The following is a 27,535-nucleotide window of genomic DNA, read 5'->3' as shown; positions in this document are numbered from 1 at the left end:
ATTCTTTTAAATTGAGTTCCTATACATGTTCAAGAATTGTGAGTTTAATTTATAAATGTTCCGTACAAAAAGTTCTAATTTCATGTATATAAGCCTAATAAGGCTTTCCCATTAAATTGAAAAAAAATTGTTCATTCCTTGGATTCTTTTTTTGTATGTATCTTTGAGAAAAAGATCATCATCGAAAATGTTAAACATCACGAATAACAAATATTATAACTGTTTTATTAAACATTGTGAATCTCAACTCTAAAAAAAATGTTACCGCTGTATCTGCATCTAATAAGTATTTATAAAAATTAATTAATTGCATTTGAATTACAATGACTATCGTTGCACAGTGTATATTTAAATACTTTTAGGGAGTAGTTTTTAATTGTTAAAACTAAATTAATAAGTTTCGAGATCTGTATCTAGACTTGAGGAACTCCAGCTTAGAAAATGTTGATTCACACACCCATGTAGATCCAAACATGGAAAATAATTTTGAAATTGGTATCTTTAAATTTGGAAGACTCTCATTTATCAGAATAGTGAGCCACATCTCTCTAACAGAACATTTTTGTTTACCTTTAATGTGCTCTACACTTCGCAGGATAAGCATCTCGTCTTCAAATCCCCACTTATCCAAAGACAAAAAAAGATGCAAATTCATTACTGAAATTTTCTAAATTAAATTGAAATGGATCGTGCAAAAATTCAAATATCAATTTCAAATTTTTAAATTCGGAGAAACTTGATTCAAATTTTTGAGATAGGTTTGATTCAGTTTACATTGAGATCATCTTTAGCATCAGAGAAATCATAGTCATTATTTTCTAGGAGATTTTTTTAACTTTGCAAAATGTGTCAAATCATTCTTTGTTATTGTTTCGCAAGGTGATTTAGTTTTAATTGAAATTCATGAATAGGCTGTGATTACTCGCTTATTATTTTACCTCTTTCCTGAAGTTACGCATTCAAATTGTTGAAGTGAGCCATTATGACGCACAGAAAGTGTAAATCACACAGCCATGACAAAGTTTCAATTTCAGAGAAATTTTCAATCCTACCTTTTTCAACAAGATACTCTTTTATTTGAGGAAATAAGGGAGTAACTCGTTCCATGACATTTCCTCTACTTAACCATCTTACATTTGCAAAATCAGTAAGATCACCAAAAGTAAAGTCACTGTTTTTCTTCAAAGACTCAACAAACTGGCAATGGATGATGAATTTTTCAATTCATTACTTTTAGAAATCTGACCACATAACTTTTCATGATACAAAATACAATGGAAAAATGGCAGCGCGGACTTCATATTATTTTCAATTAAATGCTACTTTAAAAGAGAAACTAATCCTAATTTCGCCCCAGTCATGGCGGGAGCAACGTCTGTTGTGACATAAACTAGTTTTTTAAAATCCATATTGAATTTTTTTGACATTTCAAGAAAATTTTCCAAGACGTTTTCTCTACATATTCGATCTCGTAATCTACAGAGGCCAAACATTTCTTCCCTCACTTGAAGATTTAAAATTACATATCGAACCCAAAATATCAGTTGTGCAGTATCACTAACATCTTTTGACTCATCTAATGCTGAAGAAAAATACAAACAGTCTTTCAGTTGTTCAAGCAACTGATTTTCTATGTCTTTCGCTTTTCGACTTAATTGCAAATTATTTACTTTCTGAAGAATGTCATCTTTTATTTTTGAATCATAATTGTCCAACAGAGTTTTAATGACTACAATCAATATTTCTTTTATATATGTAAAAACGGCTGGTTTGGGTTGAGAAAATTTTTATGCGGAGAAGCGAACAACGTTTCGACCTTTTTCGGTCATTGTCAAGTTCACAAAGAAAGAAAGAGGTTTGTTTTTTGTATTTGAAATTCGTGCAAAGCTACTATAAAAGATTGAGCTTTATGTTTATTTTAATATCATAAACAACTTACATCCTGAAAATTTAGAACATTATATTAGTAGCACCAATGATACATATTTTTCAAATCATATATAAATATTGGTTCAATGAGTGAGGAAAGACTACTGAAAACATGATATATAATACAATTTATGACTGTTGCGGAGAAGTATCATCAAATCAGCCTGATTATTTGTTTGTTTTGAATTTCGCACAAAGCTACACGAGGGCTATCTGCGCTAGCTGTCCCTAATTTAGCATTGTAAGACTAGAGGAAAGGCAGCTAGTCATCGCCACCCACCGCCAACTCCTGGGCTACTCTTTTACCAACGAATAGTGGGATTGATCAAATCATTATAACGTCCCCACGGCTGAAAGGGCGATTATGTTTGGTGCGACCGGGATTCGAACCCACGACCCTCGGATTACGAGTCGAACGCCTCAACACACTTGGCCATGCCGGCCAAGTTTCGACCTTCTTTGGTCATCGTTAGGTTGACAAAGAAAGAAAGAGGTAATTGATCAATAGCTGACCACATGTTTGAAGGGATTGTGTAAGTGGGTGTAGGAATGTAGAGAGCGTGCTTAGATGTTTGATTATATTTGTCAATACAAGTATAAAGGTGTTCCTTTGTATTGGTTTATTTTGGGCTTGAGTTGGTGTGTCTTTTGGTGAGGCTTCTTTAATTTTGCGTTTGTTTCTTTTAGTATTTGGGTGTTGTTGTTTTTTAGCTAGAGTCCAAGCTATTTTATAGCTAGCTAACGTAATTAGTTCTATCGATATAAAAATCTCTTTAGGCTTACATTTTGTTCATGAAGTTGTGCTTTCAGACGGCTAATTTAATTCGTAAGATTTTTGCTATCAACTGGAAATTGTATATTAAATTCGTTGTGAAAATTGTTAAAATGTTGCTTAAGGTTGTATACTTTACTATCCCTAAAACTTTGTTACACAAAAGACACACTGGCTTATTATTTGCTTAAATCATTTGCTTCAAGTTTCAACTCTCAACTTTCATTAAATATTAATTTCAGGTTTTTCCTGCCACGCGCCATTCTCTTTTCGGCTGTAATGCCAGAATCAATTAAATTGTCTTTATTTTCTGAGTGTTCACCATTATCTGGATTCTTTCGTTTTCGGATTATCCACTTATCCAAATTATAGGATTAAAAACAAAATATATCTAAACACTTGAAAGTTGTACAATAAAAATATGTTTGCAAGTTCATGCAAAATAACGCACACTCGATAACAAACATCTCAACCAGACTGACGTTACAAAATGGGCGAGGTCTGTGGTCGTTATGAAGCACGCGACATTAGCGATGACGTGAGGCAGTGCAGTTGCTGATCGCTAAATTTACGATAAAAAATGATGGAAAAAGTTTATTCCTTAACTCGAGTTAGCCACAATTGTCCTATCCAGCCCACCCCTGTTCTAGATACATTGAATTAAAATTACTACTATGTAGTTCTAAAATGAAAGGGAGCGGAATAATTTAGTTTTGGATCTTTATGTAACAGCGAATTAAGCTTTGGTTTTTTCAAGTTATTTTTGCTTAAAACTAAAAACACCGGATGCTTTAATTCGATGTACCTGTTGTATGGTTTATTTTATTTCATTTAAAATGAAATACTTTAAAACTTCAGACAATATCTCTAAGAGTTATGCAGCTTATGAAAATAAAATGTCTTATCTTTATATGTGATATCTGATTTCATTGTGCATATATATATATATAAGTGAAAACTAATAGATTTTAAAAAGTTAAGTAAACATAATCACAAGGAATAACTGCGTTAGAAACAGCAAATCCAAACCTGTGACTAATTATATTAATTCGTTATAACTTAAAAAACAAGCCGAAACAAAAATAAATTAAACAAATACGCTGCACTACTTCAAAAGATCCCAGATAGTCTAAGAAGGTCGAAACGTTGTTCTATACTTTATTTTAATTAAAGTCTTAATATCCATACCAGCCTTCTTGAAAATACATTTTACTTCAAGTGAATGTTTCATCACCACGAATTACTTCACCTCAGCGCACACATATTCTTCTGCTCCAAAGATTGCAAGAATAGAAACTTGATTAGTGAGATTAATACTCTGGATGACTTCTTTATTTGTTTGTTGAATTTTGTATAAATCTACTAGAGGGATATCCGCTCTAACTGTCCTTAATATTGAAGTGATACACTAGAGAGAATTTAACTGGTCATCAAAAACCTGCACCACCATCTAAACTTTCATTTTATAGTGCTCCTACAGCTAAAAAGGCGAACAGTCAAAGAGATTCGAGCCAGCGACCTACATATGGCGAGTCAAGCACCCTTAATCATTAAGCCATGCTAAGCCACGCTCTAGATAAAGGCACCAATAACGATTATAAAGTTTATTTAGCATGTAAGATATTCGTGACTATTATAGACAAATTAAAACATTTTTCCAGGTGTTACAAAATTAGTTATGAACAGGCGTTATAAACTTCCCAATACCACCTTACTATATTGTGCGTAACAAGTAAAGGTAGCTTATGTTTATTAGGAAATCGTAAATAATTTGCGTCCAACTCTATATAACTTCAGAGGTACAGCGGAATGTCTGCAGACTTACAACGCTAGAAACTGGTTGTGATACACTAGGAGGGCAGAGCATAGATAGCCTATTATGTATCCTTTTTGAAACTAAATAAAATTATTAAACTATTCTGTGACAAATATAAGAATGTAGTAAATAAATATAAGGAAGTAAAACATTAAGAAAATTTCACTGAACATTTCTTATAACTATTTTCAGTTGTTAATAAAGTCATTTAAGCAACTTGACACTACTTTATGCGGGATGAAAACTTTATCGTATATAAAGGCTTGTTAAGAGTCTAAAATTGTTAGTTACAATGGACTTAATTGGTGGTGATTGATAATTATACTAGTTTAGACAGCTCCGGTTCCTTTATACCCTTTATACTAGCAAATTTGTTTACTGGGCTACTAATTAGTGCCTAACAACCATAATGGGGACTGGAATTCCAACTTTAAGAGATAAGTTTATTTAACATATTTACCCCAAGTAGTAGTACCTTATTATTATTATTTATCTTTGTTATTTTTATTTTTCTTCTTTACTATGGAGAGCCATTACCTTCCCACAACTGTCTGCAGGTAGTGAAGGGTGATATAGATATGGAACATTGTGGGCTTGAGCACCCACATCTCGCTCTCCTACTTTCCATTTCTATTTCTTTAATTATTTTATTATTCTTTCTCTAATACTGGCAAACGCAGGTTAAAACTAATAGACTGTATATGTACAAACTTAGGTTACATTTTATATCTCATTTTCAAATTGTGCAGCGTTTGTAATTTGTTTTGAAGGGGGCTTGTTTTTGTTTATAACAAATTTTATACGTGTGTGTCTTTCTATGTTTATTTAAAGTTACCTTAGCATACGTAAAACACTAAAGTTAGGAAAATAAACTATATCTTGATTACAAACTACCTTTTTGATGAAGATTTAAAACAAAAAATGTAAGAAAATTGTTAAATCGTTATTGTTTTCTCACTCGAAGCTAAAACTGTTTATTTACAAATTGTTCAAAATATTGCAATAGTGAGAAAATAATAATACTAATTCTCTTTAATTTTTACAAAAGATTATTTGCATGTATTGTGGTTATAAAATTCTGTATTTGAGATCATTTGGTTATAAGTTTATCTTTGTCACCAACTACGGCTGGCGTTCTATTCTATATAGAAAACACAATATACAAAATTACCTTACTTTCTTGAGAATCTTATTAACAATATGTTAATAATATTTATGTTGTATTTGAAATTTCACAACATAGTGAAAAGTAATATACTATTTATTGATTTCTTGAATATTAATGGTTTCGATACTGGTGGTTGGGCGCAGCATAAATAGTCCATTGTATAGCATTTTGCTTAAAAACAGCCAACCAACTGACCAAACTGAGTATTAAATAGCCAAACTTTAGATTTCCTTTCAATAAATGTAATATAATAATTCACATATTCAGATCGTATTTCAACTTTCTTCGTTATATTCTATAGGAATTTTAAAAGATTAAGTTTTGAAAGAGTATTATATCATGCTTTCTCGTTTTTAATAAATATGTTGTTTCTGAAAAAGTAATCAATATTAAATACAATGTTTACTTACATTATGTGCTACCTTCGATGCAGTCGTTCAAATGTTTTAGCAATAAAGGTTAATGTTTAGTTAAACTACTAAACTCAGAAACGTAATAAAAAACGGCAACAGTATGTACTTAATATATGACTATTAGAAGTGTTATAGAAAAAAAGACTCACATATAGTTAAACTACTAGACTTAAGAATGTCACAAACAATAACGAAGCATATGTAGTTAAAATATCAGACTAAGAAATTTTAGAGCGATAAAGATTTATAAATAAATAAAATATGTATATTAAAAGTACAGCTTATCACACGTTGAAATATAAAGAATTAAGATTTATGTACAACTAAAATATCATCATTACAAGTGATATAAAGCCATAAACATTTACAAATGTTCAGTACCATATGTCAAGAATGCTGGAAACGATAAAGATTTATAAATGCCAAACAATTTAAATTTTGTAAATGATAAAGACTTACAACACCAACCGTTGAAAAAATAGTAAAAATGTCCTGAGATGAGATGCTATAAGCGATGAAGATTCACATATAACAAGGATATCATATGTTTAAACGTTATAAATGGTAGAGATTATCACACAATGAAATATTCACATATAGATAAAATATTACAGACTAAAAGTTATATGAATGATAAAGCCTCGCACATATAAACGTATAAATATTCTTTGCTTTATTCTGACTAACTATACAACTTCCGACGGGGTCATGGACTCATGTGTTTTTTTGTTTTTTTTTGGTTGCAAGATCCCTAATAATATATAAGTCACACAGAAAAATTAAAGACAAATGTGGTCAATATTATATTTAATCTTGTTAATTATTACTGGGAATTTTAGGTATTTTATGTAAAAAAATGAGTGGCTATCTCCTCTTCATTTTTAGTCAGTTCCTTATGCTAAACATTGTACCAAGCAAATAATGAAAATCTCTCAGTATAATATTTTTGTTGAATCTTCATCACTTATAGCATTTCATCTTGGGACATTTTTACTATTTTTTCAACGGTTGGTGTTACATACCAGTAGCAAATGGTATGTAAAAATGTTTCAGTTGTAGCGCTTCCATTCCAATATTGCAGTCTATAAAAATATTAGTGATTTATACATTACTAACGTACCTTTCTTGGCTTCTAGACTTCAACACTGGCAAGATCAAACTGAAATCCGTATAAAGACATAGGCACAACAGTCATCTATAACAAAATCTACTTTAAGAGTGTTGTGTTTTCAAGCTCCACTTTAAGAAATTACAACGCTTTTTGTCCTCAACCAAATGACCTCGAACCTGATCACCCACGCTGAGTGATCCACAGACTAGCTACTGCTCACGTTGTGGTCACATTCACCGAACGGAGGAACTTAAAGAGACCGCCCCCCTTATCGTGTACAGTTGAACTTCCCTCCCTCTTTACACAAATAAGGAACTCTTTCACAAGAACTTGACTCATGTTAATGTTGTTATAACGATGTGACAAGTAAACTACAATCTTATTTTTCTTTCCGAAGAATGTTTCATGTCTACTAAAACACTAAACAATAAATTTACTTTCTAAGACCAAGTCTAGATGGCATAACACATTTCAAAATATTATAAACAAGAGAGAGAGCAGCGTAAATTGAGAAACAAATAATTTAACTAATATATGAAGAAAAAATATTTTAATCGTTTATTCGTTATTCATGCGTAAACGTATAAATACTGATAAGAAAAAGAATCACGTTCAGCTCTCATAATGCGCAGCTTGCTCATTTCAAAGCCCTTGTTTTGAGCTATATCTGCTATTCTCAGCTCAGTGAAGATAATGGTAAGAAATGTTACCTAAATGAACTTCATACCCATTTTGATACATTTCTATTTTTTCTTCACAGAAACCTTCAAATGCATTATTACGAAGTTATATACAAGTTTGTCAGTATTTCTACGTTAATGATTGGAAAACGAAGATATTTTCACCAAAGTTTTAGAAAATACCTACGTACACATAGTGTTCTCACTTACAGAATGCAATGTGTTTTTCTGAATACTATTGTGAGAAAACATAGGTGAAATGAAATACTTCGTTAAAGTAAATTCAATACAGGAGTGAAGAAGTATTTTATATAAGATGAACATTAAAAAAAAAGATGGAACAGGACTTTCTATCACATAATAATTTCAAAAAAACAACATGTAGTTATTGATGCAAAATGTATTCAATTCGATCAAAACAACAGTTGTTTTTTGAGTGAAAAGTAATTAATTCTCCAGTTGTAATATAAATAATTATTTGGTACCAAAATTGCAGAAGTCATCAATAGCCAAGGAAGCGACTGTTGAAGGATTTGGAAGAAGAAAACCACGGTAAATTTAAATCATAGGTAATCTTGTTGATTCATTGGTAAGTTATGTTTTGATTTCTAAATGTAATAACTCATAATCAAGTTACCAACACACATATTTCATTGGAATTATGAAAGAAAATGTGAAAAGTAAATAAATCATGTCGAAATGATAAAACCAAAGTGCATCTGAAAATCAAGAATTTAATTACAAACAAAAGGGTTAACTGCAAGGAGCAGAACTGTCATTTAAATCAGAAAGCAAGAAATGTCAAAACTATGATAAAAGTGATATGAGTAACTTATTTGTAATTTTCATGGATCTAACCTATTGAAGTTGTGGATGAAAACTATGCTTCTTAATTAAAAGTACATTTTATTAAATCAGATGTTGTTAACTCTTTTGGGAACAAAAAGGTGCAGAAGTTGGCACTATTCTGTATGCTCTCTAAGTAACATGTCAGTAGTAAAAATATTTAAATGTGTTATGAAAGAAAATGCTATATTTTAGATTATTTTGCATTTTCTTAAGGTCACACCATTATAGTAAAATTTCAAAATTAAAATTTTCTACAGGGACTTAGAGTAACATTATAATATGGAAGAGTTTTAAAACATTTTTTGAAAAAAATGTATAGTTCATGGAATGGAATAACCTTAAACAAAAACACAATGATACTCTAAAAACTCATACATGTAAACAAATCAAGTGCTAGGTGGATAGGGAGTTCGACTCGTAATCTGAGGGTCGCAAGTTCAAATCTCAGTCACACCAAACATACTCGCCCTTTCAGTCAAGGGGCGTTACAATGTTATAGTCAATCCCACTATTAGTTGGTAAAAGGGTTGGTGGTGGGTGATGAAGAAACTGATAAATTAAGGATGGCTAGCACAGATAGTCCTCGTGTAGCTTTGGAAGATATTCCAAAAACTAGTAACCAAACCACACCGATATGTCACCTATCTAACTTTAGATCATCTATAGTTCTAAACCATATTAAACTGAAGAAACAGTAGGCAAACAATTCAGCATTATCAACCACAAAGTTCAGGACATTTCAATTATTGGACTTATTCGTGCTTCGACAAAAATTCACAAAAGAGAACAACTTGAATGGAAATTAATCTACAATCTGGGAACCTTGCAACTATCTGGTTTAAATTAATGTTTTCTTTCCTTTAAATCTACATTTATGTAGTTTTTATTTAAATTTTAATCGGTTATGTTTTATTTTTTATGAGTTGTATATTATGTGTAATAGATATTGCATAGAAATTGCATTGTTCCACGCTGGTACAGCGGTAAGTCTGTTGACTTACAACGCTAAAATCAGGGGTTTAATTTCTCTCGGTAGACTCGGCAGATAGCCCTATATGGGTTTGTTATAAGAAAACAAGCAAATAATAATATACTTTCCGGTGGCTTAACAATAAGCTTAGTGGCTTATAATGCTAAACTTAGGTGTTACTGATGAAACGTAGAATTCCCCGAAACTGGTATAAATTTGTAAAAAATGATAAATCTAATAAAAGATTGAGCTTTATGTTTATTTTAGTATCATAAACAACTTACATGCTGAAAATTTAGAACATTATATTAGTAGCACCAATGATACATATTTTTCAAATCATATATAAATATTGGTTCAATGAGTGAGGAAAGACTACTGAAAACATGATATATAATACAATTTATGACTGTTGCGGAGAAGTATCATCAAATCAGCCTGATTATTTGTTTGTTTTGAATTTCGCACAAAGCTACACGAGGGCTATCTGCGCTAGCTGTCCCTAATTTAGCATTGTAAGACTAGAGGAAAGGCAGCTAGTCATCGCCACCCACCGCCAACTCCTGGGCTACTCTTTTACCAACGAATAGTGGGATTGATCAAATCATTATAACGTCCCCACGGCTGAAAGGGCGATTATGTTTGGTGCGACCGGGATTCGAACCCACGACCCTCGGATTACGAGCCGAACGCCTCAACACACTTGGCCATGCCGGACCTGAATCAGCCTGAAACTTTTGATTATGATCGGCATTCGATACAGTTTGTCAGCTATAAGTAAGAAAAGTTAGTAAGATAATTTCTATAGTAGCTATGAAACTAAAAACTTATTTTGTAGGAACAGTAATATAATAAATTTATCATGTATATATATAGGTATGCATCAAATTATATGTATGATATATATTCTATACACTTATTTTTGAAATATCTTTTGTTAAGAAGTGGGTTTTCTCTTAACAATAAATTGTACCCATATATTGTAGTTTAAGAAACAGTTTTTTTATATAATTCACACTATAGAATGGAGCAGCCCCTAAAGTTTCGTTTTAATTATTGCATATTTTATAATTCTGATCAAGTAAAGTTTGTCGAGTGTTAGTAATTATCCACTAATCTTCAACACACACTCCATTTCAAATACCATGCACACAATTTCTTTGAAACCTGTACATACGCCTTTTCCTAAAATTAAATGATCCAATGAAGAGCGCTAACTCGAAACGTCACGCTTCTTTAAATAAAAATATAAAACACCTGGTGTTTTATTTTTTATATTTGTGTCGTCTATATGGTTTTAACAAATTTCAAGCCTTTCTTTCTCATAAGTTAAGGAAACTTAAACTCTGTTGTACAAACTCTATCATTGTGTATTGAAGTTGTATCCTTTGTATCTCCAGTTACTTAAACTTTGGGTATTTATGCTGAACAACAACAACAAAAACGGGCTAGTAAATGTACGGAGTACTATCTCAAATAATTAGAAAAAATCACTAAAAAGACACAAAGATAATAATAATAATTCTATCTTAACATTAGTTACATATAATTCTACAAGTTTCCATTAAAAGCAATTTTTCAGTAAAGATCTAATTTAGGTTCCAAACATTAAACAACCAATGAAATTATTTAAAGCGAAAAGCGATTATGCTTATGTTTGAAGTAACATTTACAATATAAATTAAAATTCAGGTGAGTTTACAAGTAAAGCAGCCGTGATTGGGGATTTATAAATATATTAGAGGTACATTACCAATTTGAAGTGAAATAACATATAAACAAGTCCAAACTAACGTGACTGTCTGTGCAATATTTTTATAGTATGTAAATAAACAATATAGCAAATGAATTTATTTAATTCAAAAATCTTTAAACATTACAATTTCTTTGTGAGAAATGTTGAATGGTATTTAGTATCTCATTTCATAGTTTTATAATTCCAGCTACAGCGAAAAAGACTCTTAAGATTATGTAACTGTATAATTTAAAGACTATATTGTAGTCACAGAAGGAAATTTTGTAAAAACAGAAACAGTAAAACACTTGCATGGCATGCTTTGGATGAAATAATTTCCAACAGTGTATGTGTACATAATTGATTATGTGTGCCCAATGAACAAATCTCGAAAATTATTTCTTAATTAATGTTTATTGTTATTACTTATTTTTCTTTTTTTGTGAGTGACATTTTAACTATTCTTCAAATTTTTAATAAGTATTATATTGGCAAATCATTCAAGACATGTACTCAACCTTTAAACAACCTGAAACAACAAAAACTTTTCAGAAATTTTATTGTAAATCCAAATAGTAATAATTTCAAACATTAATACGTAAACGACAACAAAATCTGCTAAAAAAAACCTTTATGGAACCTCTAATCTCATTTTGGTAATATCGAGCAATATTTTTCTCCTTACCATCGAAATATAATTATTCTATTATATAGTTGGCAGATAAATGTAATTCTCACAGCCAGGTCAACAAGAAGAATTTAATAATTTGTGATTCCACTAACAGTTTATACCTACCTCAACTATTGAATGCTAAACAAAACTGCATCACAGCTTAACATTGAGGTTATTACAGAGGATTGAAACATGCAATCTTATTTGAACTAGCAACTAATATATTCATATTATTGCATAGTTTATAATATATTTCATCTTACTTTTCCTTATTCACATTTCTCGGCCTCAAATGATTTAATTTTAACTGCATCATTTGTACATATTTGAAAAAGGATGAGAATAATGTAATAACCTTTCATACTGAGTAATGTTATTAGGTTTCTGAAGTTATGGATATCGACTTTTATATTTATTAGAAAATTATTATCGTAAACAAGTATTCCTAGTTCTTCTGTGACGTTCATCCACCAAAGTAGACATATTGAGTTCTCTCTGAAGCACAATAATAAGCAACTGGATAAGTGCACAATACTCGTAGTTGAAGAACAAATTACAGCTTGTGAAAAATCAAAATATGGCGTATGGATACACACACGCTGAAACTAGTATCTAAATAATATTATAAACAAAATGTACAAAAAGGTATTACAGGTTAAACGAACTTATAATTTGATTACAAATACTTATAGTCATGAGATAAACACTTAAGTAAATGTAAATGGAATCTTACAAGCGTTTTCTGTAAAGGAAAAAACTACTTTTTCGTATTTCGTTATTAGAATTTTTATGTTCTGTGCGTTCATACATTAAAAAATTAATTCCCATAGTTTGGTTCTTGTCATATTGCACTAATTTATGATATATATTTTTATGTACTTGTGTCTTTTAGAGAAAAATAAAATATTTAAACTTTGTCTTAAATATAATCTTAGTTTAAAAAAGAAAACGACAAATACATTTCAGACAAAAATAATTTTATTCAAATTCCGAAGTATGTTAGTCGTATTATTTGTTGTCAGGCCCGGCATGGCCAGGTGCGTTAAGGCGTTCGACTCGTAATCCGAGGATCGCGGGTTCGAATTCCTGTCGTATCAAACATGCTCGCCCCTTCAGCCGTGGGGGCGTTATAATGTACGATAAATCCCACTATTTGTTAGTAAAAGAGTAGCTCAAGAATTGGTTGTGGGTGGTAATGACTTGTCTTACACTAATAAATTAGGGACGGCTAGCGCAGATAGCCCTTGAGTAGCTTTGCGCGAAACTAAATGAAAAACTATTTTTTGTCTTATAAACATGATTTCAGTTCTCCAGAATGTTCTGTTAAAGTCAAAAAGGAATTACCAACTTCAGTAGACATAAGAGAAGATACTGAATATTATGATTCTGCAAAAAAGACGTTTCATAGCTGAAAAATTAAAAATAGTGTATTTATTGCGTTTAGTTCTATCGAAAGAACTGTATGAAGACTAAAGGGAGTGGAAAATGAAATCATGGATAAATACAGAAAAAATTTTGATAAATGTAAAATTATGTTGTACAATAAACTTAAAACTTTATTAGCAAAGAAAAAGAAGTGAGTGAAGAACGTTATAAACTAGATTCATTGCCAGAGAAGCACATCAGTTTTATTAAATAACCCTAAAGTTATAAATAAATCAGATTTAATGCTAAATCATAAACAGATTGATGTTTCAAACAGAGTTCTAAATTTCTAATTTTAGTCCAATATGTTTTAATCTGTTTTAAAAATATATCATAGCTTAAAATGAAATGAAATTGGAAAGTTAAATGAACCAATGTATAGTATTGTAAAGTTCTGATGACTTATTGAGGAACTATTTAAAATACCATTTTGATGAAGAATCCGAGGCACCCCTACTGAATGAGCAGTGCTACCACCTATTGATATGGTTCAAAGCCTATTCAGAGTTTCTATTTTCCTATGTCACCCTAACTTTGTCCATGCGATTCTAAAGTCTTTACCTATAAAATTCCGTCGTTGTGTTTTACTTTTGTATACTATATTTTTTTTCATCTGAAATGTCCTTGTTATTTGTACAATTATATATAAAGCTTTCATTTGCCAAGTATTATTTTTAATACGTATACACTGTAGTTTATATTAATATAGCTGTGCAAAATTTAACACCATGACTTTGATATATGCTTTGCTCAAAGACTACACCCATAAGCTATTACTTATGCTGTCCAAACAGCATCAGTATAACTTTCAATTTATAGATTTCGCGTATTTTTTCTCGAGCTATATTTTATGGCTTTTTTGTATGCACCTCCATATCCAGTGCAGATATGTAGATACTTTCTTCAGATTTATATCTGTGTATTTCATTTATGCAAAAACCAACTATTCTATTCACATGTTATATCTGTTGTTGACATACATCACACCCCATAAAATACGTCAAAAGTTTATCTATTTGTATTGTTCAGCTGTTATTTCATCGATTTTCACATAAAAACCATCCCAACCTGTAAGAAGAGTCCATCAGTCTACAAATTAAACAGACTATTTCCACGGTCTTTACAGAAAAAAATCCTAAATCCTACAACCAAAGCTTTTTGTCTTTTTAGTTTATCTGTTATTCCTATGACTTTCATATAATCACCATTCAAAATCTATAGTAAGAGCTCATCTATATAAATATCTAAAATATTATATGTAGCTTCCATAAAAACACCGTTCACATATTATACATATTTTTTACGTATGTCGTAAACTAACCACATCACACTAATAACTTATATGCTTACATTTTACAAAGCTGTTCCCATAACTCCAACATAGAAATGACCCAAACTATGCAAATAAAATATTTTAATATTATTCATATGAATTTGCTTGATAAACGGTCTAAGCTTTTGTGGTAAGAGTACATACATATTTAGCGTCTAAGTCCTTACTACAAAATAAAAAGGTTAATTGTGTTTCAGAAGTAATCCCTATTTGACATATTATAATAAAATTACTTTACCATATTTAAATCATTCCATTTTTTCATACACATGTTTTCCCAATTCTGCACATATAACTCATATGTTTACTCTTTCTTGTTGTGCACAGATATCTACTGTAGAGTTCAAGGAATAAAATCATCATCTAACTCACACAAGTCCAATTTCTTACAATCCTTGCATTAAAATATTTAATAATCGTCACTGTGGTCTTAAAATATTTGAGCCACATAGTGGCACAATGGTATTTCTGCGCATTTTTACTGTTAGAAATCACTTTTAAATATCTCTGATGGACGCAGCACAGATAGCTCTTTCTGAGGTTTTATACTTAATGATAAAAAACAGCTTAAAATATAGAAATTTTTCTTTCAATTATAGCTAAATGTAAAATGGGGTACCATTAGAAAAACTAATGATAAATCTTGCCATTTTCAACTAAGTAGAATTTCTTCTTGTTATTAGGTTATGTATTGTCATTTTGTGTTTACATTACTTGGAAATATGATATTCCAAACATTTTTAAGGAAGTAATTTATATTTAACACTGAATACCGGCAAAATATATTTTCATGAAAACTGGTAGCTCTGTAGTTTTACGATTTCCTTTATTGGTAATTTCTGCAAACAGTAATGTGACTAGTAGTTTTGCATCAAATCACTTATATACATATATGAGCCATACTCCAGCAATAACAATTGTACTATTATATCCAATACTGTCCAAAAGTATTAGAACAAGAGAATATTTCATCATTCTTTTCATTTTATGAGGTTATCTCTTCTTTGTCATTACTAGTTTTACTAATCTCTGTTGATAATTAAATGACTCAGAGTAGGAATACTTTCATTTTTCTTTTAAACTCCCTTATGCTTGTACCAAAAGTATGTCATAAAAGTTTTTGCTTGAATGAACATGCTGATCAAACTCAAGGTATAAAATAATTGTCACAGTGCCCCGTACAATATCTTAATTATAATGAAAGAACCTAACATATGGTACCAGTATTTTCTAGAAGAAATCTATTTAATAGCACTCCACAAATACTCTTTGATAGAAACAATATTTAACACTATATATTAAGTTCTGTTGTCATGCCATGGCTCAAAAAGTGTACAGAACTGTCAGTATAGCAGAAAGTTTGCATAAAAGTTTTACGTGATTCTGATTGGACTCTCAGATAAATTGATGTAAACCTAAAATGTTTCCTAAACACTGTCACGTACACCCTAGATCATAAGAACAAGATAGGTAAATTTGAAAATAAGAAAGGAAGAGGCAGAACATCTAAACGCAATGATACTGATCTTAACTATCTTTGTTTACACAGCCTTCAGGACAGAAGGAAGACTGACACTGATCTAAAGTATGAGATAAACGACCATGTACCAAATGAGAGAAATGTATCCAGATTTACATCATCAAGAAAGCTCAACAAGAATGGAATATTTGGTCATGTAGCAATTAAAATACCTTTACTTCGATCTCCAAACATTGTCAAGAGACTGGAAATGATACACAAAATAAGATGTGTCATTGAAGTTTTATCTAGTTTCAGTACATTGCATTGAAGTTAGAAACTAACTTACCTCTTCGGTACATTTTGTGAACAGAATCATTCCATATGAGTATCTTTTCTGCTTTTGTATTCACAGTCAATAATTCAATATCTTGCCTTAACCATCCCGTAAACAATAAGCCTGGTGTAGTATTCTATGGGTCAAGCATCCAAGTCAATATTTTGCTAATGAGAAATTATTATCATCAGTTTTTGTTCTTGCAAAATTTTTGGATATAGGATAAACTGCATTATCTTGAAAACCCGGCTTCGTTGATAACACGCGCTGTAACAACTATTTTGAATAAACCCGGATCTTCCGATTTCACAAGGTAAGCACACCCACGAGTTTATTGATGTCTGTTCCAGAATCTTTATCGATTGTCGCCTCCACGTTCGACTTGCACCTGATTCTGTTGGTGAAATTGTTTCTAAAGTATAATTTTAATGTAATATTTTTCATAGGGGAATATTATATTATCAATGTCAGGAACGTTTTGTAATAAAATGTTGAAAGTAAATTTATTTACTTTAGAATTTCAAAATATTTTCAAATCAAGCCTCAATTCTTATTGAAATATCTTCAGATTTTAATAAGAATGGTACTACAGTGTGCACACAATAAAAGTGTTATTATATTTTTAGTTTTTATTTCATGTTCTTATGTTATTTTATTTGTAGAATCTAAAGTTTTATTCGAGTGATTTAAAATACTTTGTTTAAAAATCGATGTAGTACCCCATTCATCTATTATATTCATAGATTTACCTCATTAAATGTAACTGAAAAGTTTGAATGTCTGCTGACTGGCTTTAATCTAGCGTTCGGCATGATGTAACGTATGATTATTTAAAATGATCAAAAACAAAAAAAAAACAAATAATGAAATTTTGAGTTCGCAAACATTGAGCAGAACACAAAACTGAAAATACTACGTTTTTGACTTATTTGATATAAAGTCTTGTCTCAAATGTTTGCATACTGTTCTATATTTATGTATGTCTACATGTATAGAATAGTTACCGAATAAACGCCCGAGTAGTAACAGAAAAGGTAACGTATGACAGGACAATAAGACAAACATGTACGAGTTTTTATTCTGGTCTGTATATTTGTTTTCGCATTTGTTCGTCAAAATATACAAACACACCTGTTTTGTATAAAAGGTTGTGCTTTGGTATAATATTTGTTAAAATAAATCAACGCTGTTTTCAGACAATTCCTCTGTATTTGGTGCAGAGTCACATCACGTCACGTGCCTGAAGATAATTGTTCGACTGTCCAGAAATGCTATCAAGGAAATGGAAATTGCCAGAACAGCTGGGTACTTACAATGTATTGTATTCAGAAGCAAGCTTGAAACGTCATCGAACTACAGTAAGCATTGTTCCGGAAAGTCTTTTAGTCATCGCTGAAATCTATTGTTCAAGATGACCGTGTTTTTATCATGTTAACAAGTCGAGGTCGAAAGAAGTCTTCCAAAACCTTACGACGAGAATGGCATGAACATATTCATTGCTCGAAATCTAGAAGGTGAATAGGAGACTGATCATAAAAAGGTTATTTTGGAAGAAGGGCTACCTGTGGACCAATATCAACCAGAATTCATTGCCATAACCGTGTTACTGAGGCAAGACAGTATGTCAACTTACAGTTAAGACATTATTAACATGACATTTTTCATATGAGTCTTCTTTTCGGTTTGTTATAGCTGGTGGTAGGATTCATGCTGGTCATTTGCCTGGAGAAGAGATGAATGAGGACTGTCTTCATATCCTCCAGGAAAACATCAATGACGCGCGCTATAAGCATCACACGGAGACAATATTTCTACTATATGCTAGAACAGGATGTTGCAATAAATTTGTAATCCAGGATGACAATGCCATTGCTCACAGTGCTCGTATTGTACAGAATTATCTAGACCAGGAGGATTTTACTCTTTTGCCATCTGCAGATTGCAATCCCACAGAGAACTTTAGGTAGAACCGAGCCGAAAAATTGGAAATCACAGCTTTAAACAGTACTCAAACTACAGATGAAAGATTAGTTATTATTAAAACCAAAGTTTGTTATCATTTCACGGCTAAGAACCAACAGACAGGTGGAAGAAGGACAGAACATTACATAACTGTAAGAAAACTACTTGCTGAAGCTAGAGAGTTACTAGTGTAGCTGAAGAAAGAGCATCACGTCTAAAAAGATTTGGAATGTATTCATAAGAGATTATTCAGGTGCTTTCTTGTTTTTTTTGTTTTTTTTTTAACTGAAGTCAAAATTGTCCGTGTAAAAATAATTTATGATAGGTGTTTTCTTTTATACATAGATTTTTAAATGTCTGTATTACATTAATTTACTTTAATTTAAGTTCAACTGACCAAAGTTGTTTATACCTTTCAGTGTAGCTTATAAATGGATCACACTGAACTGGTAAAACGTATCTATTAAAGTTTTTTCATGCCTCTCTAATAGACTCATTTCTGTCAAAGTTCTTTAATAGTAACATAACAGTCAACATGGATACGGCTTCCTCAGTTATGTTTGAAAACCTTTCCACACTTCCCATGTTCATTGACTACGTGATTGGTCACAATTAAACCAATGTATTAAACAATATATCGTTGTATTTTTTAATCATACAAATTATCTGTAAGTAATATAATTTCTCCTAAATGAGCCGATGAGTATAATGTACATCAAACATGTACTACAATTCACATGTATGGCATTTTATTACAGAAGGAAATTTGATGATAATGTACCTACAAGAATATTTCCGGTATAATTTTCATAGTATATGTATATTAATTAATTTATTTATATCATATATTCATATTTTACTGTTGTTTGGCACGGGGAAATTGAGAAAGAGCTTATTTCCTAATTTTATTTTTATGGTTAAATGTATTAAACAAAGTAAAAGCAATATTACTTGCATAAAATAAAGTCAATCTTTCAATAGCTTCATTTATATTAAAATCAGACATATAAAAAGTGATTCACCATTCAGTCCATGCTTGTTAACAAGCCTTTAATATATATTGTTTTACATCTTTAGCGTCAATGACATTTGCATAAAAAATGAAGTGTGATCACGACATACAAGAAAAGCAATATCACATTGAATTAGTTTGATATGGTCCTATGATCTGCAATAATTTCTTTTAAAAAGCTGCTTTTATAATGTTTTTAATGTCTATAGAAACAAGAGTAGACGTGATGTGTTTCAAATGAGTATTCCATTCCGTATTAATGGGACTGAGATCTTGTAAACATGTAAGTAAATCCTTCGGGCCAATTTATTCTTCTTCAATGTAGAGATGCTAAGAATTGTACTGTAATGGTGAGAACCTCTGATGGTAATCAGTGTATAATAAGTTAAAATCCGGAAACAATGCACCATTATATATGTATAATAATACAATTGTCAGAAAACGTTATCATTATAATATGTTGTGCTAATCATGTCATTTTAAAAGGAAATAAACTTTGATACACCAGTTAAGTTTTATTTATATTTACGTCCGAAGGGTAAAAATGGGATGATTTTGTTCGAAAGTTTTCTAAATGATTACAATTGTTATCAAGCTGAAATATGAAGCATGACCATTTACATATATAATATAGTTCAATATATTACTCATTAAGCATGTTTTTAATGTCATTACAAGCGAACTGTTTCTTGCCTTCCTACAGGAATAACACTATGCAACACATATTTTGTTTCTGGATAGTATATGTTATTTCTTAATTGCTTATGTTGTGAAAGTACAGAAAATGATCATTATTCTCTTCAAACTTTACTTTTATAACCTGAATAATAAAATTTAGAAATTAACCTATTTTCTATGTAAAAAGTAAAAATTTGCACATTTTCATTTACATAAGGTCTGAATAAAACAATATATGAATCAAGATGTACTGTATTTATACTAAAGTTATATAAAAATGTTTAGAAGTGAGTAGTTCTTCGATATTTGCGACTGTAATGTAAATCACTTTCACGTATAAGTCCCCAAATATAGTCTCCCATTATGTTTTCGTTATACGCTCCTTGGTAGCGGCGTTCAAAATTCAGTATATCTTGTTGGAAGCGCTCGCCTTGCTTCTCTGAGTATGCTCCCATGTTCTACTTGAATTTATCAAGATGAGCGTCAAAAATATGGCTTTCAGGGACATTCTGCAGCCCATTTTACCGTAGTTCTTCACCAGAGACTCAACCAGTTCCATATAATTTTCAGCCTTGTGATTGCTCAAGAAGCCCCGAACCACTGCAACAAAGCTGCCCCATGCTTTTTTTCCTTCCTCCTGAGCTTTTTATGGGATTCTGTGCACTTCAGGATCTTCTTTATTTGTGGCACAACGAAAACACCAGCTTTGACCTTTACCTCAGACAGCTTAGGAAAGAAGTTTCGAAGGTACTTGAAGGCTGCAGATTCCTTATCAAGAGCTGTGGCAAATTGTTTCATATGCAATGGTGGGAACACAACCTTCTGGAGGTCCACTAATGGCTCACACTTGACATCATGTCTTCCGACAGAAAACTCGGTCCGTTGTGGCCAGTGGTTCCTGTTGTAGTGTGCTGCGGTGTCCCTACTATCCCAAAGGCAAAATAACAGATAAACTTGTTAAAGCCTTCTTGGAGACCCATCAGAAATGCCACCATTTTGAAGTCTCCGATAACCTCCCAGCCACATTCATCATACTTCAAGGCTTCTAGCAAGGTCTTGATGCTGTTGTATTCTCTTTGAGGTGCAACGAATGAGTCAGGGGAAGAGACAGATACTTATTCTTGTTATAGAGCAGCACAGCTTTGAGGCTTCTGGATGAGCTATCAATGAAGAGGCGCCACTCGTTCGGGTTACAGGCAATTCCAATTGCCTCGCACAGACCGGATACATTGTGACAGAAGCAGAGCCCATCTTGACGAGTGAAGTTCCACAATATTCTAGAAAATTCTTGTAAGTCCTACAACATCCTAGAAAGTTCTTGTAAGTTATACAATATTCTAGAAAGTTCTTGAATTTTTTTATAAGTTGAAGAAAATTCTCTATCAGCTACTCAACACTGAGTCTATCTGGAATGTTCTGGAAAATGGGTAAATTTGAAAATTTCATTACCCAGGTCACAAAAGCAAAGTTTGAAGAGAAAAATAGGTTTTTCAATTTATTTTAAGTATAAGCAATTGGGAAATAACACTTTCTGCTTAGGAGCAAGAAAAAGTAAAAATTTGTTACATAGTGTAATTTGATATATAGTATAAAGATTAGCCTCATGAGTCGGTTTCGAACCAGCTGGATACCAGCGTAACAGCCAGTTTTTGAACAGAGTTGATACCCTATAATTGCACTGAAAAACAATTAACAGAATATCACTTTTCTGTTCATAATGACGATGATAGTTTGACATATATACAAGTATTTCATCAGCCATTCCATTGGTTTAAAGACTTCCTTTTCTGAAAATGACACTTTGAAACATTTTTATCCAACTTACAATAGCCTACTGTGATTGGCAAGCTTTTATTCATCCCTGTATCTAAACTAAAATCATGGTACGAGAATAATATAAAACATTTTGTTTACAATTTACTTCAAAGTAATAATTAGAACATATTTTAATCACTCTCTTAATATAGGCTATTGAGTAATCATTTGCATTTCAGATTACATAACTGACCATCTGATGTCTTACTTGCACATCAATAAATGGTGATGAAATACCATTACTTTATTTTATAACAGTAATTTCTTTTTGTTTTCCTATTGCTACTAATTGTGATTATTCTTTAATGCTTCATATTATGTATTTTAAAGACGGATCAGCATTTCTAGCTATTAAATGGAAGTACTGTGCATAACATCGGTCTTTCTGTCAGGGTCATACGAGTAAAAGTAGACTTTTAAGTTATGAAGACTTGGCAGTCTATATTTCTTATTAATACATTGCATATTTTCAACAATCTATGAGGTTTTGGTAAATTAAATTCTTAATTAATTAAAGTACTTTATTTATGATAAATTAAGAATCAGAATGTATCTAATAATCCAGCTTGTGATATTATACAAATTAAGTTCTTAATTTCATAAGGAAATATTAAAAATGAAAATCCGTAATTCTTCTGTTGTGAGATTTGTGACATTTTATCTCTAAATATCTCTTATTCTCTCATTTATTTACCACCCCTTCAAGAAGTATGAAATTTAACATAACTTACTTAATATAATATTGTCATCACTTAGACAAAGTGTAATATTCATGGCTTTTACTATCATATGGTTAAAAAGCCATAAGCTAAAACACTAGACGCATCTTGCCACGCACATCTGTCACATTTCTCTCCTCCTCAATTGTCAACTGTTTTTTTCGACGTTTAATACTGCATTATTTATAACTCATAAAAAGCCAAAGTTTTAATTATCCAAGAATCGGCGGTGGGTGGTGATGACTAGCTGACTTCTGTCTAGTCTTACATTGCTAAATAAAGGACGGCTAGCGCAGATAGCCCTTGTGTAGATTTGCGCGAAATTCAAAACAAAGTCTATATCGCTTCCAGTTCAAACTTTATTCACAACAGGTTTAGCTGAATTTTTATTGACTCGTGTCACATAGTTAGAATCCAAAGAATTTGTGATAGTTATGGGAAATTGTCTGCTTTTTCCTATGCTGTTATTCTACGCTCTTTGTCTCGTTATTAAATTAAATAATAAAAAAATTCAGTACCGTTGGTATGAAAAGTAGGGTTAAGTTTCATTGACAGTTGGCAACAAAAAGAAAAAAGAATCTAACCTAACATAAAAGTTGTTAATGTTGACATTTGAGTTACTTACAGTTAATCAGAAAAAGAAGAAATAAGTAATAATAAATCTTGTTGAATAGGTACGCTCTCAAGCAAGTTGCGCAAGTAAACTGTGCGTTATACAATTCGAAAGGGTGAAGACGTAAGCTACACATTCGCCAAGTGTCTTACAACTTCTGTGTAAGCTACGTTAGACATGGCTTAAAGAGCAATAAAGCAGTAAAATGTAAATATAATCAGATAGATGCACCTGTACGAGTTTAAAACTAATTCAATCGAATCTACAAAAATTTATTACATACTCTTTCTCACAGTTCCATCCAGAACTTAATGTCCTCTCAAAGTGACACAGTGGTATGTTTATAGATTTATACCACTAGAAACCGGGTTTTGATACCCTTGGTAGGCTGAGCACAGATAACATTTGTGTAGCTTTGTACATAATAACAAAACAAACAAACAAAACAAATTATTTCTCATTAAAATCCACATTAATGAGTTCAGTTAATTTAGAACACTCTTTGACAAGACAAATTATTCTTCTCTACTCTGCTATCACAGTATAATCAATAAATAATCACTTACTTTAACCTATGGATTACCACTGTTATATACAGAGCTTTAAATAATTTTCTTTTACGTCAAAAGTTCATACAGTGTGGTTCAATTACTTTAAAACACAATTGACTGGAGAAAGGATTCTTCTATAGTGTCTTTTAAAAATACAATCTCCAATTACTATAATAACACTTTAAATGTCGCCACTATATACTGTTTATGACCAAACTTACAAATACAGTACAGATCTATATCTCTCACTAATTGTTCCTTATTTTCACTTTCAATAAATTTATTCTGTGTCTGCACGTATTTATAACAAGCGACAAAATAAATTTATAATTATCTAGCCCTCTAGTGAGAACAATATTCACATAACGAGAAAAACCTAGAAGCTTCGAGTGAGATGACTTCAGCAGTATTACATGAGTGTAGTATAACAATCGAACTGCATATATATAACGAAAGACATGTACAAAGTTACTTAACGTAATGTGTCATAACTGTGGCTTTTAAAATAATTAACTTTTAACACTCTTTTATGAAAACTAAAGGTTAATTAAATCACTAAATAAAGTAGATGAGAACTCTTAAACTAAACAGTCTTGTATATCTAACGGTAAACAAAGGTAGAATATGAACATTTAATGTATAATATATGGAAAATGTGATTATATTTTGCTGATAAAAATCTCAATTCTGCTAATTTATTTTGGGTTGAAACATTGGGGTTAATTGAAAGTGATATATGTAAATAAAGAAATTCATGGAATGAGCAAAACTCTTCGTGTTACACACCATTACCTTTCATTTCATTAGTAGATTTTGTTACTTTAATAAAAGATGGCACATCATTGTTTGGTATATCGTGTACTATTTAGTTTAGTAATGTTTAGTGAGCAATATTTAACAGTAATGGAAAAGCTACTATTTTGTGTATACCATGCAGCTTTGACATCTAGTTTGAACAATTTGAATCTAAGTCTAGTTGTATTGTAATTAAAAATTAAGTTATTTTTTGTTTTTATTAATTAATACTGGCATATCATTCAAAATGTTTAGTATGTAGAGCCTGGTTGTAATATATATTTATTTTATAAATCACATGCATTTAGCAACATATTATCCCAATAAGATTCATATCTTATAAATCACCGCAACAACAAGATCTCAAATAAAATGATGTTATATGTTTTGTTGCCAGACAGTTTATACGAACTTAATAAACTAAGTTGTATATCAAACTGAATAAAGCATGTAAACTAATTCACTTCTTCTACTTGCTGATTTCCAGTATTTCACATTAACAAATGAACAAATTATTTGACTCTTGTCTTTAGCTTACGTACAGAGGAATAGTTGCACTTGTAAGGACTGTGTTGCATGTCCCGTACTACTCATGAAATTCTCGTGGCTATCACTGACTATGCTGATTCTGATGGTCATGGTTATACAGTATTGTCCAACACCACAAGTGTCATTATAACCTGTTGCTTTGAAAGACAGTGAGGTTAATCACAAACCATAAACTTGTAAAATATTTCTACATTCTCACCCACTCTTTTCTTGATGTCAACTTAGGAAATAATATTCAAATTCGTACTAGAGAGGCATTAAGACTTGGTAGATACGCAGCTATGCCGAGAATCCTATTTATTTAATCGAGAAATATTAATTAATTATCTCGTTTATGATATTATGAAATATTACAAACTTTTCATAATTTTTTTTATTTGAGGATTATTATTTTCCTGACTATATAACCTTCACAAAATTATTGTTTTGGATTGTCTTGGGGTATTGTTCCAAAGTACATTGTTTTTGGTTGTTTTTTTTAATATTCTTCTCTGTGAATATTTCTTCTTCCATGGAAAACTTTAAGGGTCTTTTTTTCGATTTTTTTTTTACTTCACATCACTGAAATGAAAGAAATATATTTTTTCGTAAATGGTTGTACCATCATCTTCTGGGCACAGAAATTACCCATGGTGTATTACAGACTAGAATGATCTGCTATACATGTCACTTCTGTCGTCTCGACCCGTATTTTCGCAATTTTATTAGCATATCTAAATCGCTTAAATAACACTAATGAACCATAAATGCTACAAAGGTTTTATCATCTGTGATTTTAAACACATCTATTCTAACACTATAGGCCCGGCATGGCCAAGCGCGTAAGGCGCGCGACTCGTAATCGCGGGTTCGTGCCCGCGTCGCGCTAAACATGCTCGCCCTCCCAGCCGTGGGGGCGTTATAATGTGACGGTCAATCCCACTTTTCGTTGGTAAAAGAGTAGCCCAAGAGTTGGCGGTGGGTGGTGATGACTAGCTGCCTTCCCTCTAGTCTTACACTGCTAAATTAGGGACGGCTAGCACAGATAGCCCTCGAGTAGCTTTGTGCGAAATTCCAAAAAAAAAAACAAATCTAACACTATATTTTTTCACTTCTATAACAAAAAACTGAATTTAATATAAAGGTAAAAATAAAAAAGCGCATTAAAAAGGTTGACCTTTCTCCTTGAGGGGCAAACTGTGAATACTAGTACAATGAATTGAGTGATATATATAAAAGGGAGTTTAGTGACATCATGAAGGTCATTCGGTTATACAGGAGATGTATTATTTCTCTATGTAGTAATTTCCGGTATAATGTAGTCAATGGCAAGAGTTTAGGTGAAAAGGTGTCAGGGATAGTTTACTTTAGCAATGGCTAAATATATGTATACTTAAAACTATACTTGATTGTTAAAGTAATATAAAGGTGATACCTGGAGACTAGTTGATAAAGATGTGTTATACTAAAAGGTTTATAAAAATAGGTATGAAAAAGTTTCATAAATAAATACTAAGTTCTTCGAAATTCATCTTTCACATGACATGAAAAAATAAGCAAATAATAAAAAAAATATTTCTCTGATAGAGATGGAACCAATGAACGGAGATCACAAATTCCAGGAAGAAGATATTTTCTGAAAGGTTGAACTGAGTTTGGAAAGGTTTTGTCATAGGTCCACATTAGGCACTTATCAATTGTAACTATCTGATGCATATTTATACATAATATTATTCCAATATTTATATTTTGAAAAGTGAAAGAGTTCAACTGTAATTTTGGCTTATTACATGCTTAGCATTGCCAAGGTGGTCAGGATATTCGACTCACAACCTGATGGTCTCGGGTTGAATCTCCATCTTACCTAACATGCTTGCCCTTTCAGCCGTGAGGACGTTGCAATATGATGGTCAATTCCACTATTCGTTGGAAAGAGAGTAACTCAAGAGTTGTTGTGGGTGGTGGTGACTTCTCTCTAGTCTTTCACTACTAAATTAAAGATGGCTGACGCAGGTGGTCTTCGTGTAGATTTGCGCGAAATTCAAACCAACATTATATAAATATTAACATACTTAACACTAAATTATAAATCATTCTCTGAAAAGTTCTTTAAAGCAAAAGTAAATGAAACAACAAAACGTATTATAATGTTTCGTGCACATAAACGTACATATCGTGTATACTCCATTAAT

At 31.4% G+C, this 27,535-nt stretch overlaps 1 protein-coding gene across 7 annotated transcripts in view; it reads right to left on the bottom strand.

Annotated features, from left to right (window-relative positions):
- LOC143252924 (coiled-coil domain-containing protein AGAP005037-like) overlaps positions 1-27,535 on the bottom strand; it is a 322,060-nt gene that overhangs the window by 286,529 nt on the left and 7,996 nt on the right. The window contains exon 1 of one of the 7 annotated variants that reach the window (XM_076505808.1): positions 7,219-7,357. The exons of 5 other annotated variants lie outside the window; for them this stretch is intronic. The gene's annotated coding sequence lies outside the window, so the exon portion shown is untranslated. Of the gene's footprint in view, positions 1-7,218; positions 7,358-27,535 lie in introns of those variants that run through there. One more of the 7 variants, XM_076505805.1, reaches the window with a different exon arrangement.

Source organism: Tachypleus tridentatus, chromosome 6 (genome assembly GCF_004210375.1).
Source record: "Tachypleus tridentatus isolate NWPU-2018 chromosome 6, ASM421037v1, whole genome shotgun sequence".
Taxonomy (NCBI): Eukaryota; Metazoa; Arthropoda; class Merostomata; order Xiphosura; family Limulidae; genus Tachypleus; species Tachypleus tridentatus.
Note: the sequence above shows the minus strand (reverse complement) of the source record. Positions and strands in the feature narration are given on the sequence as shown.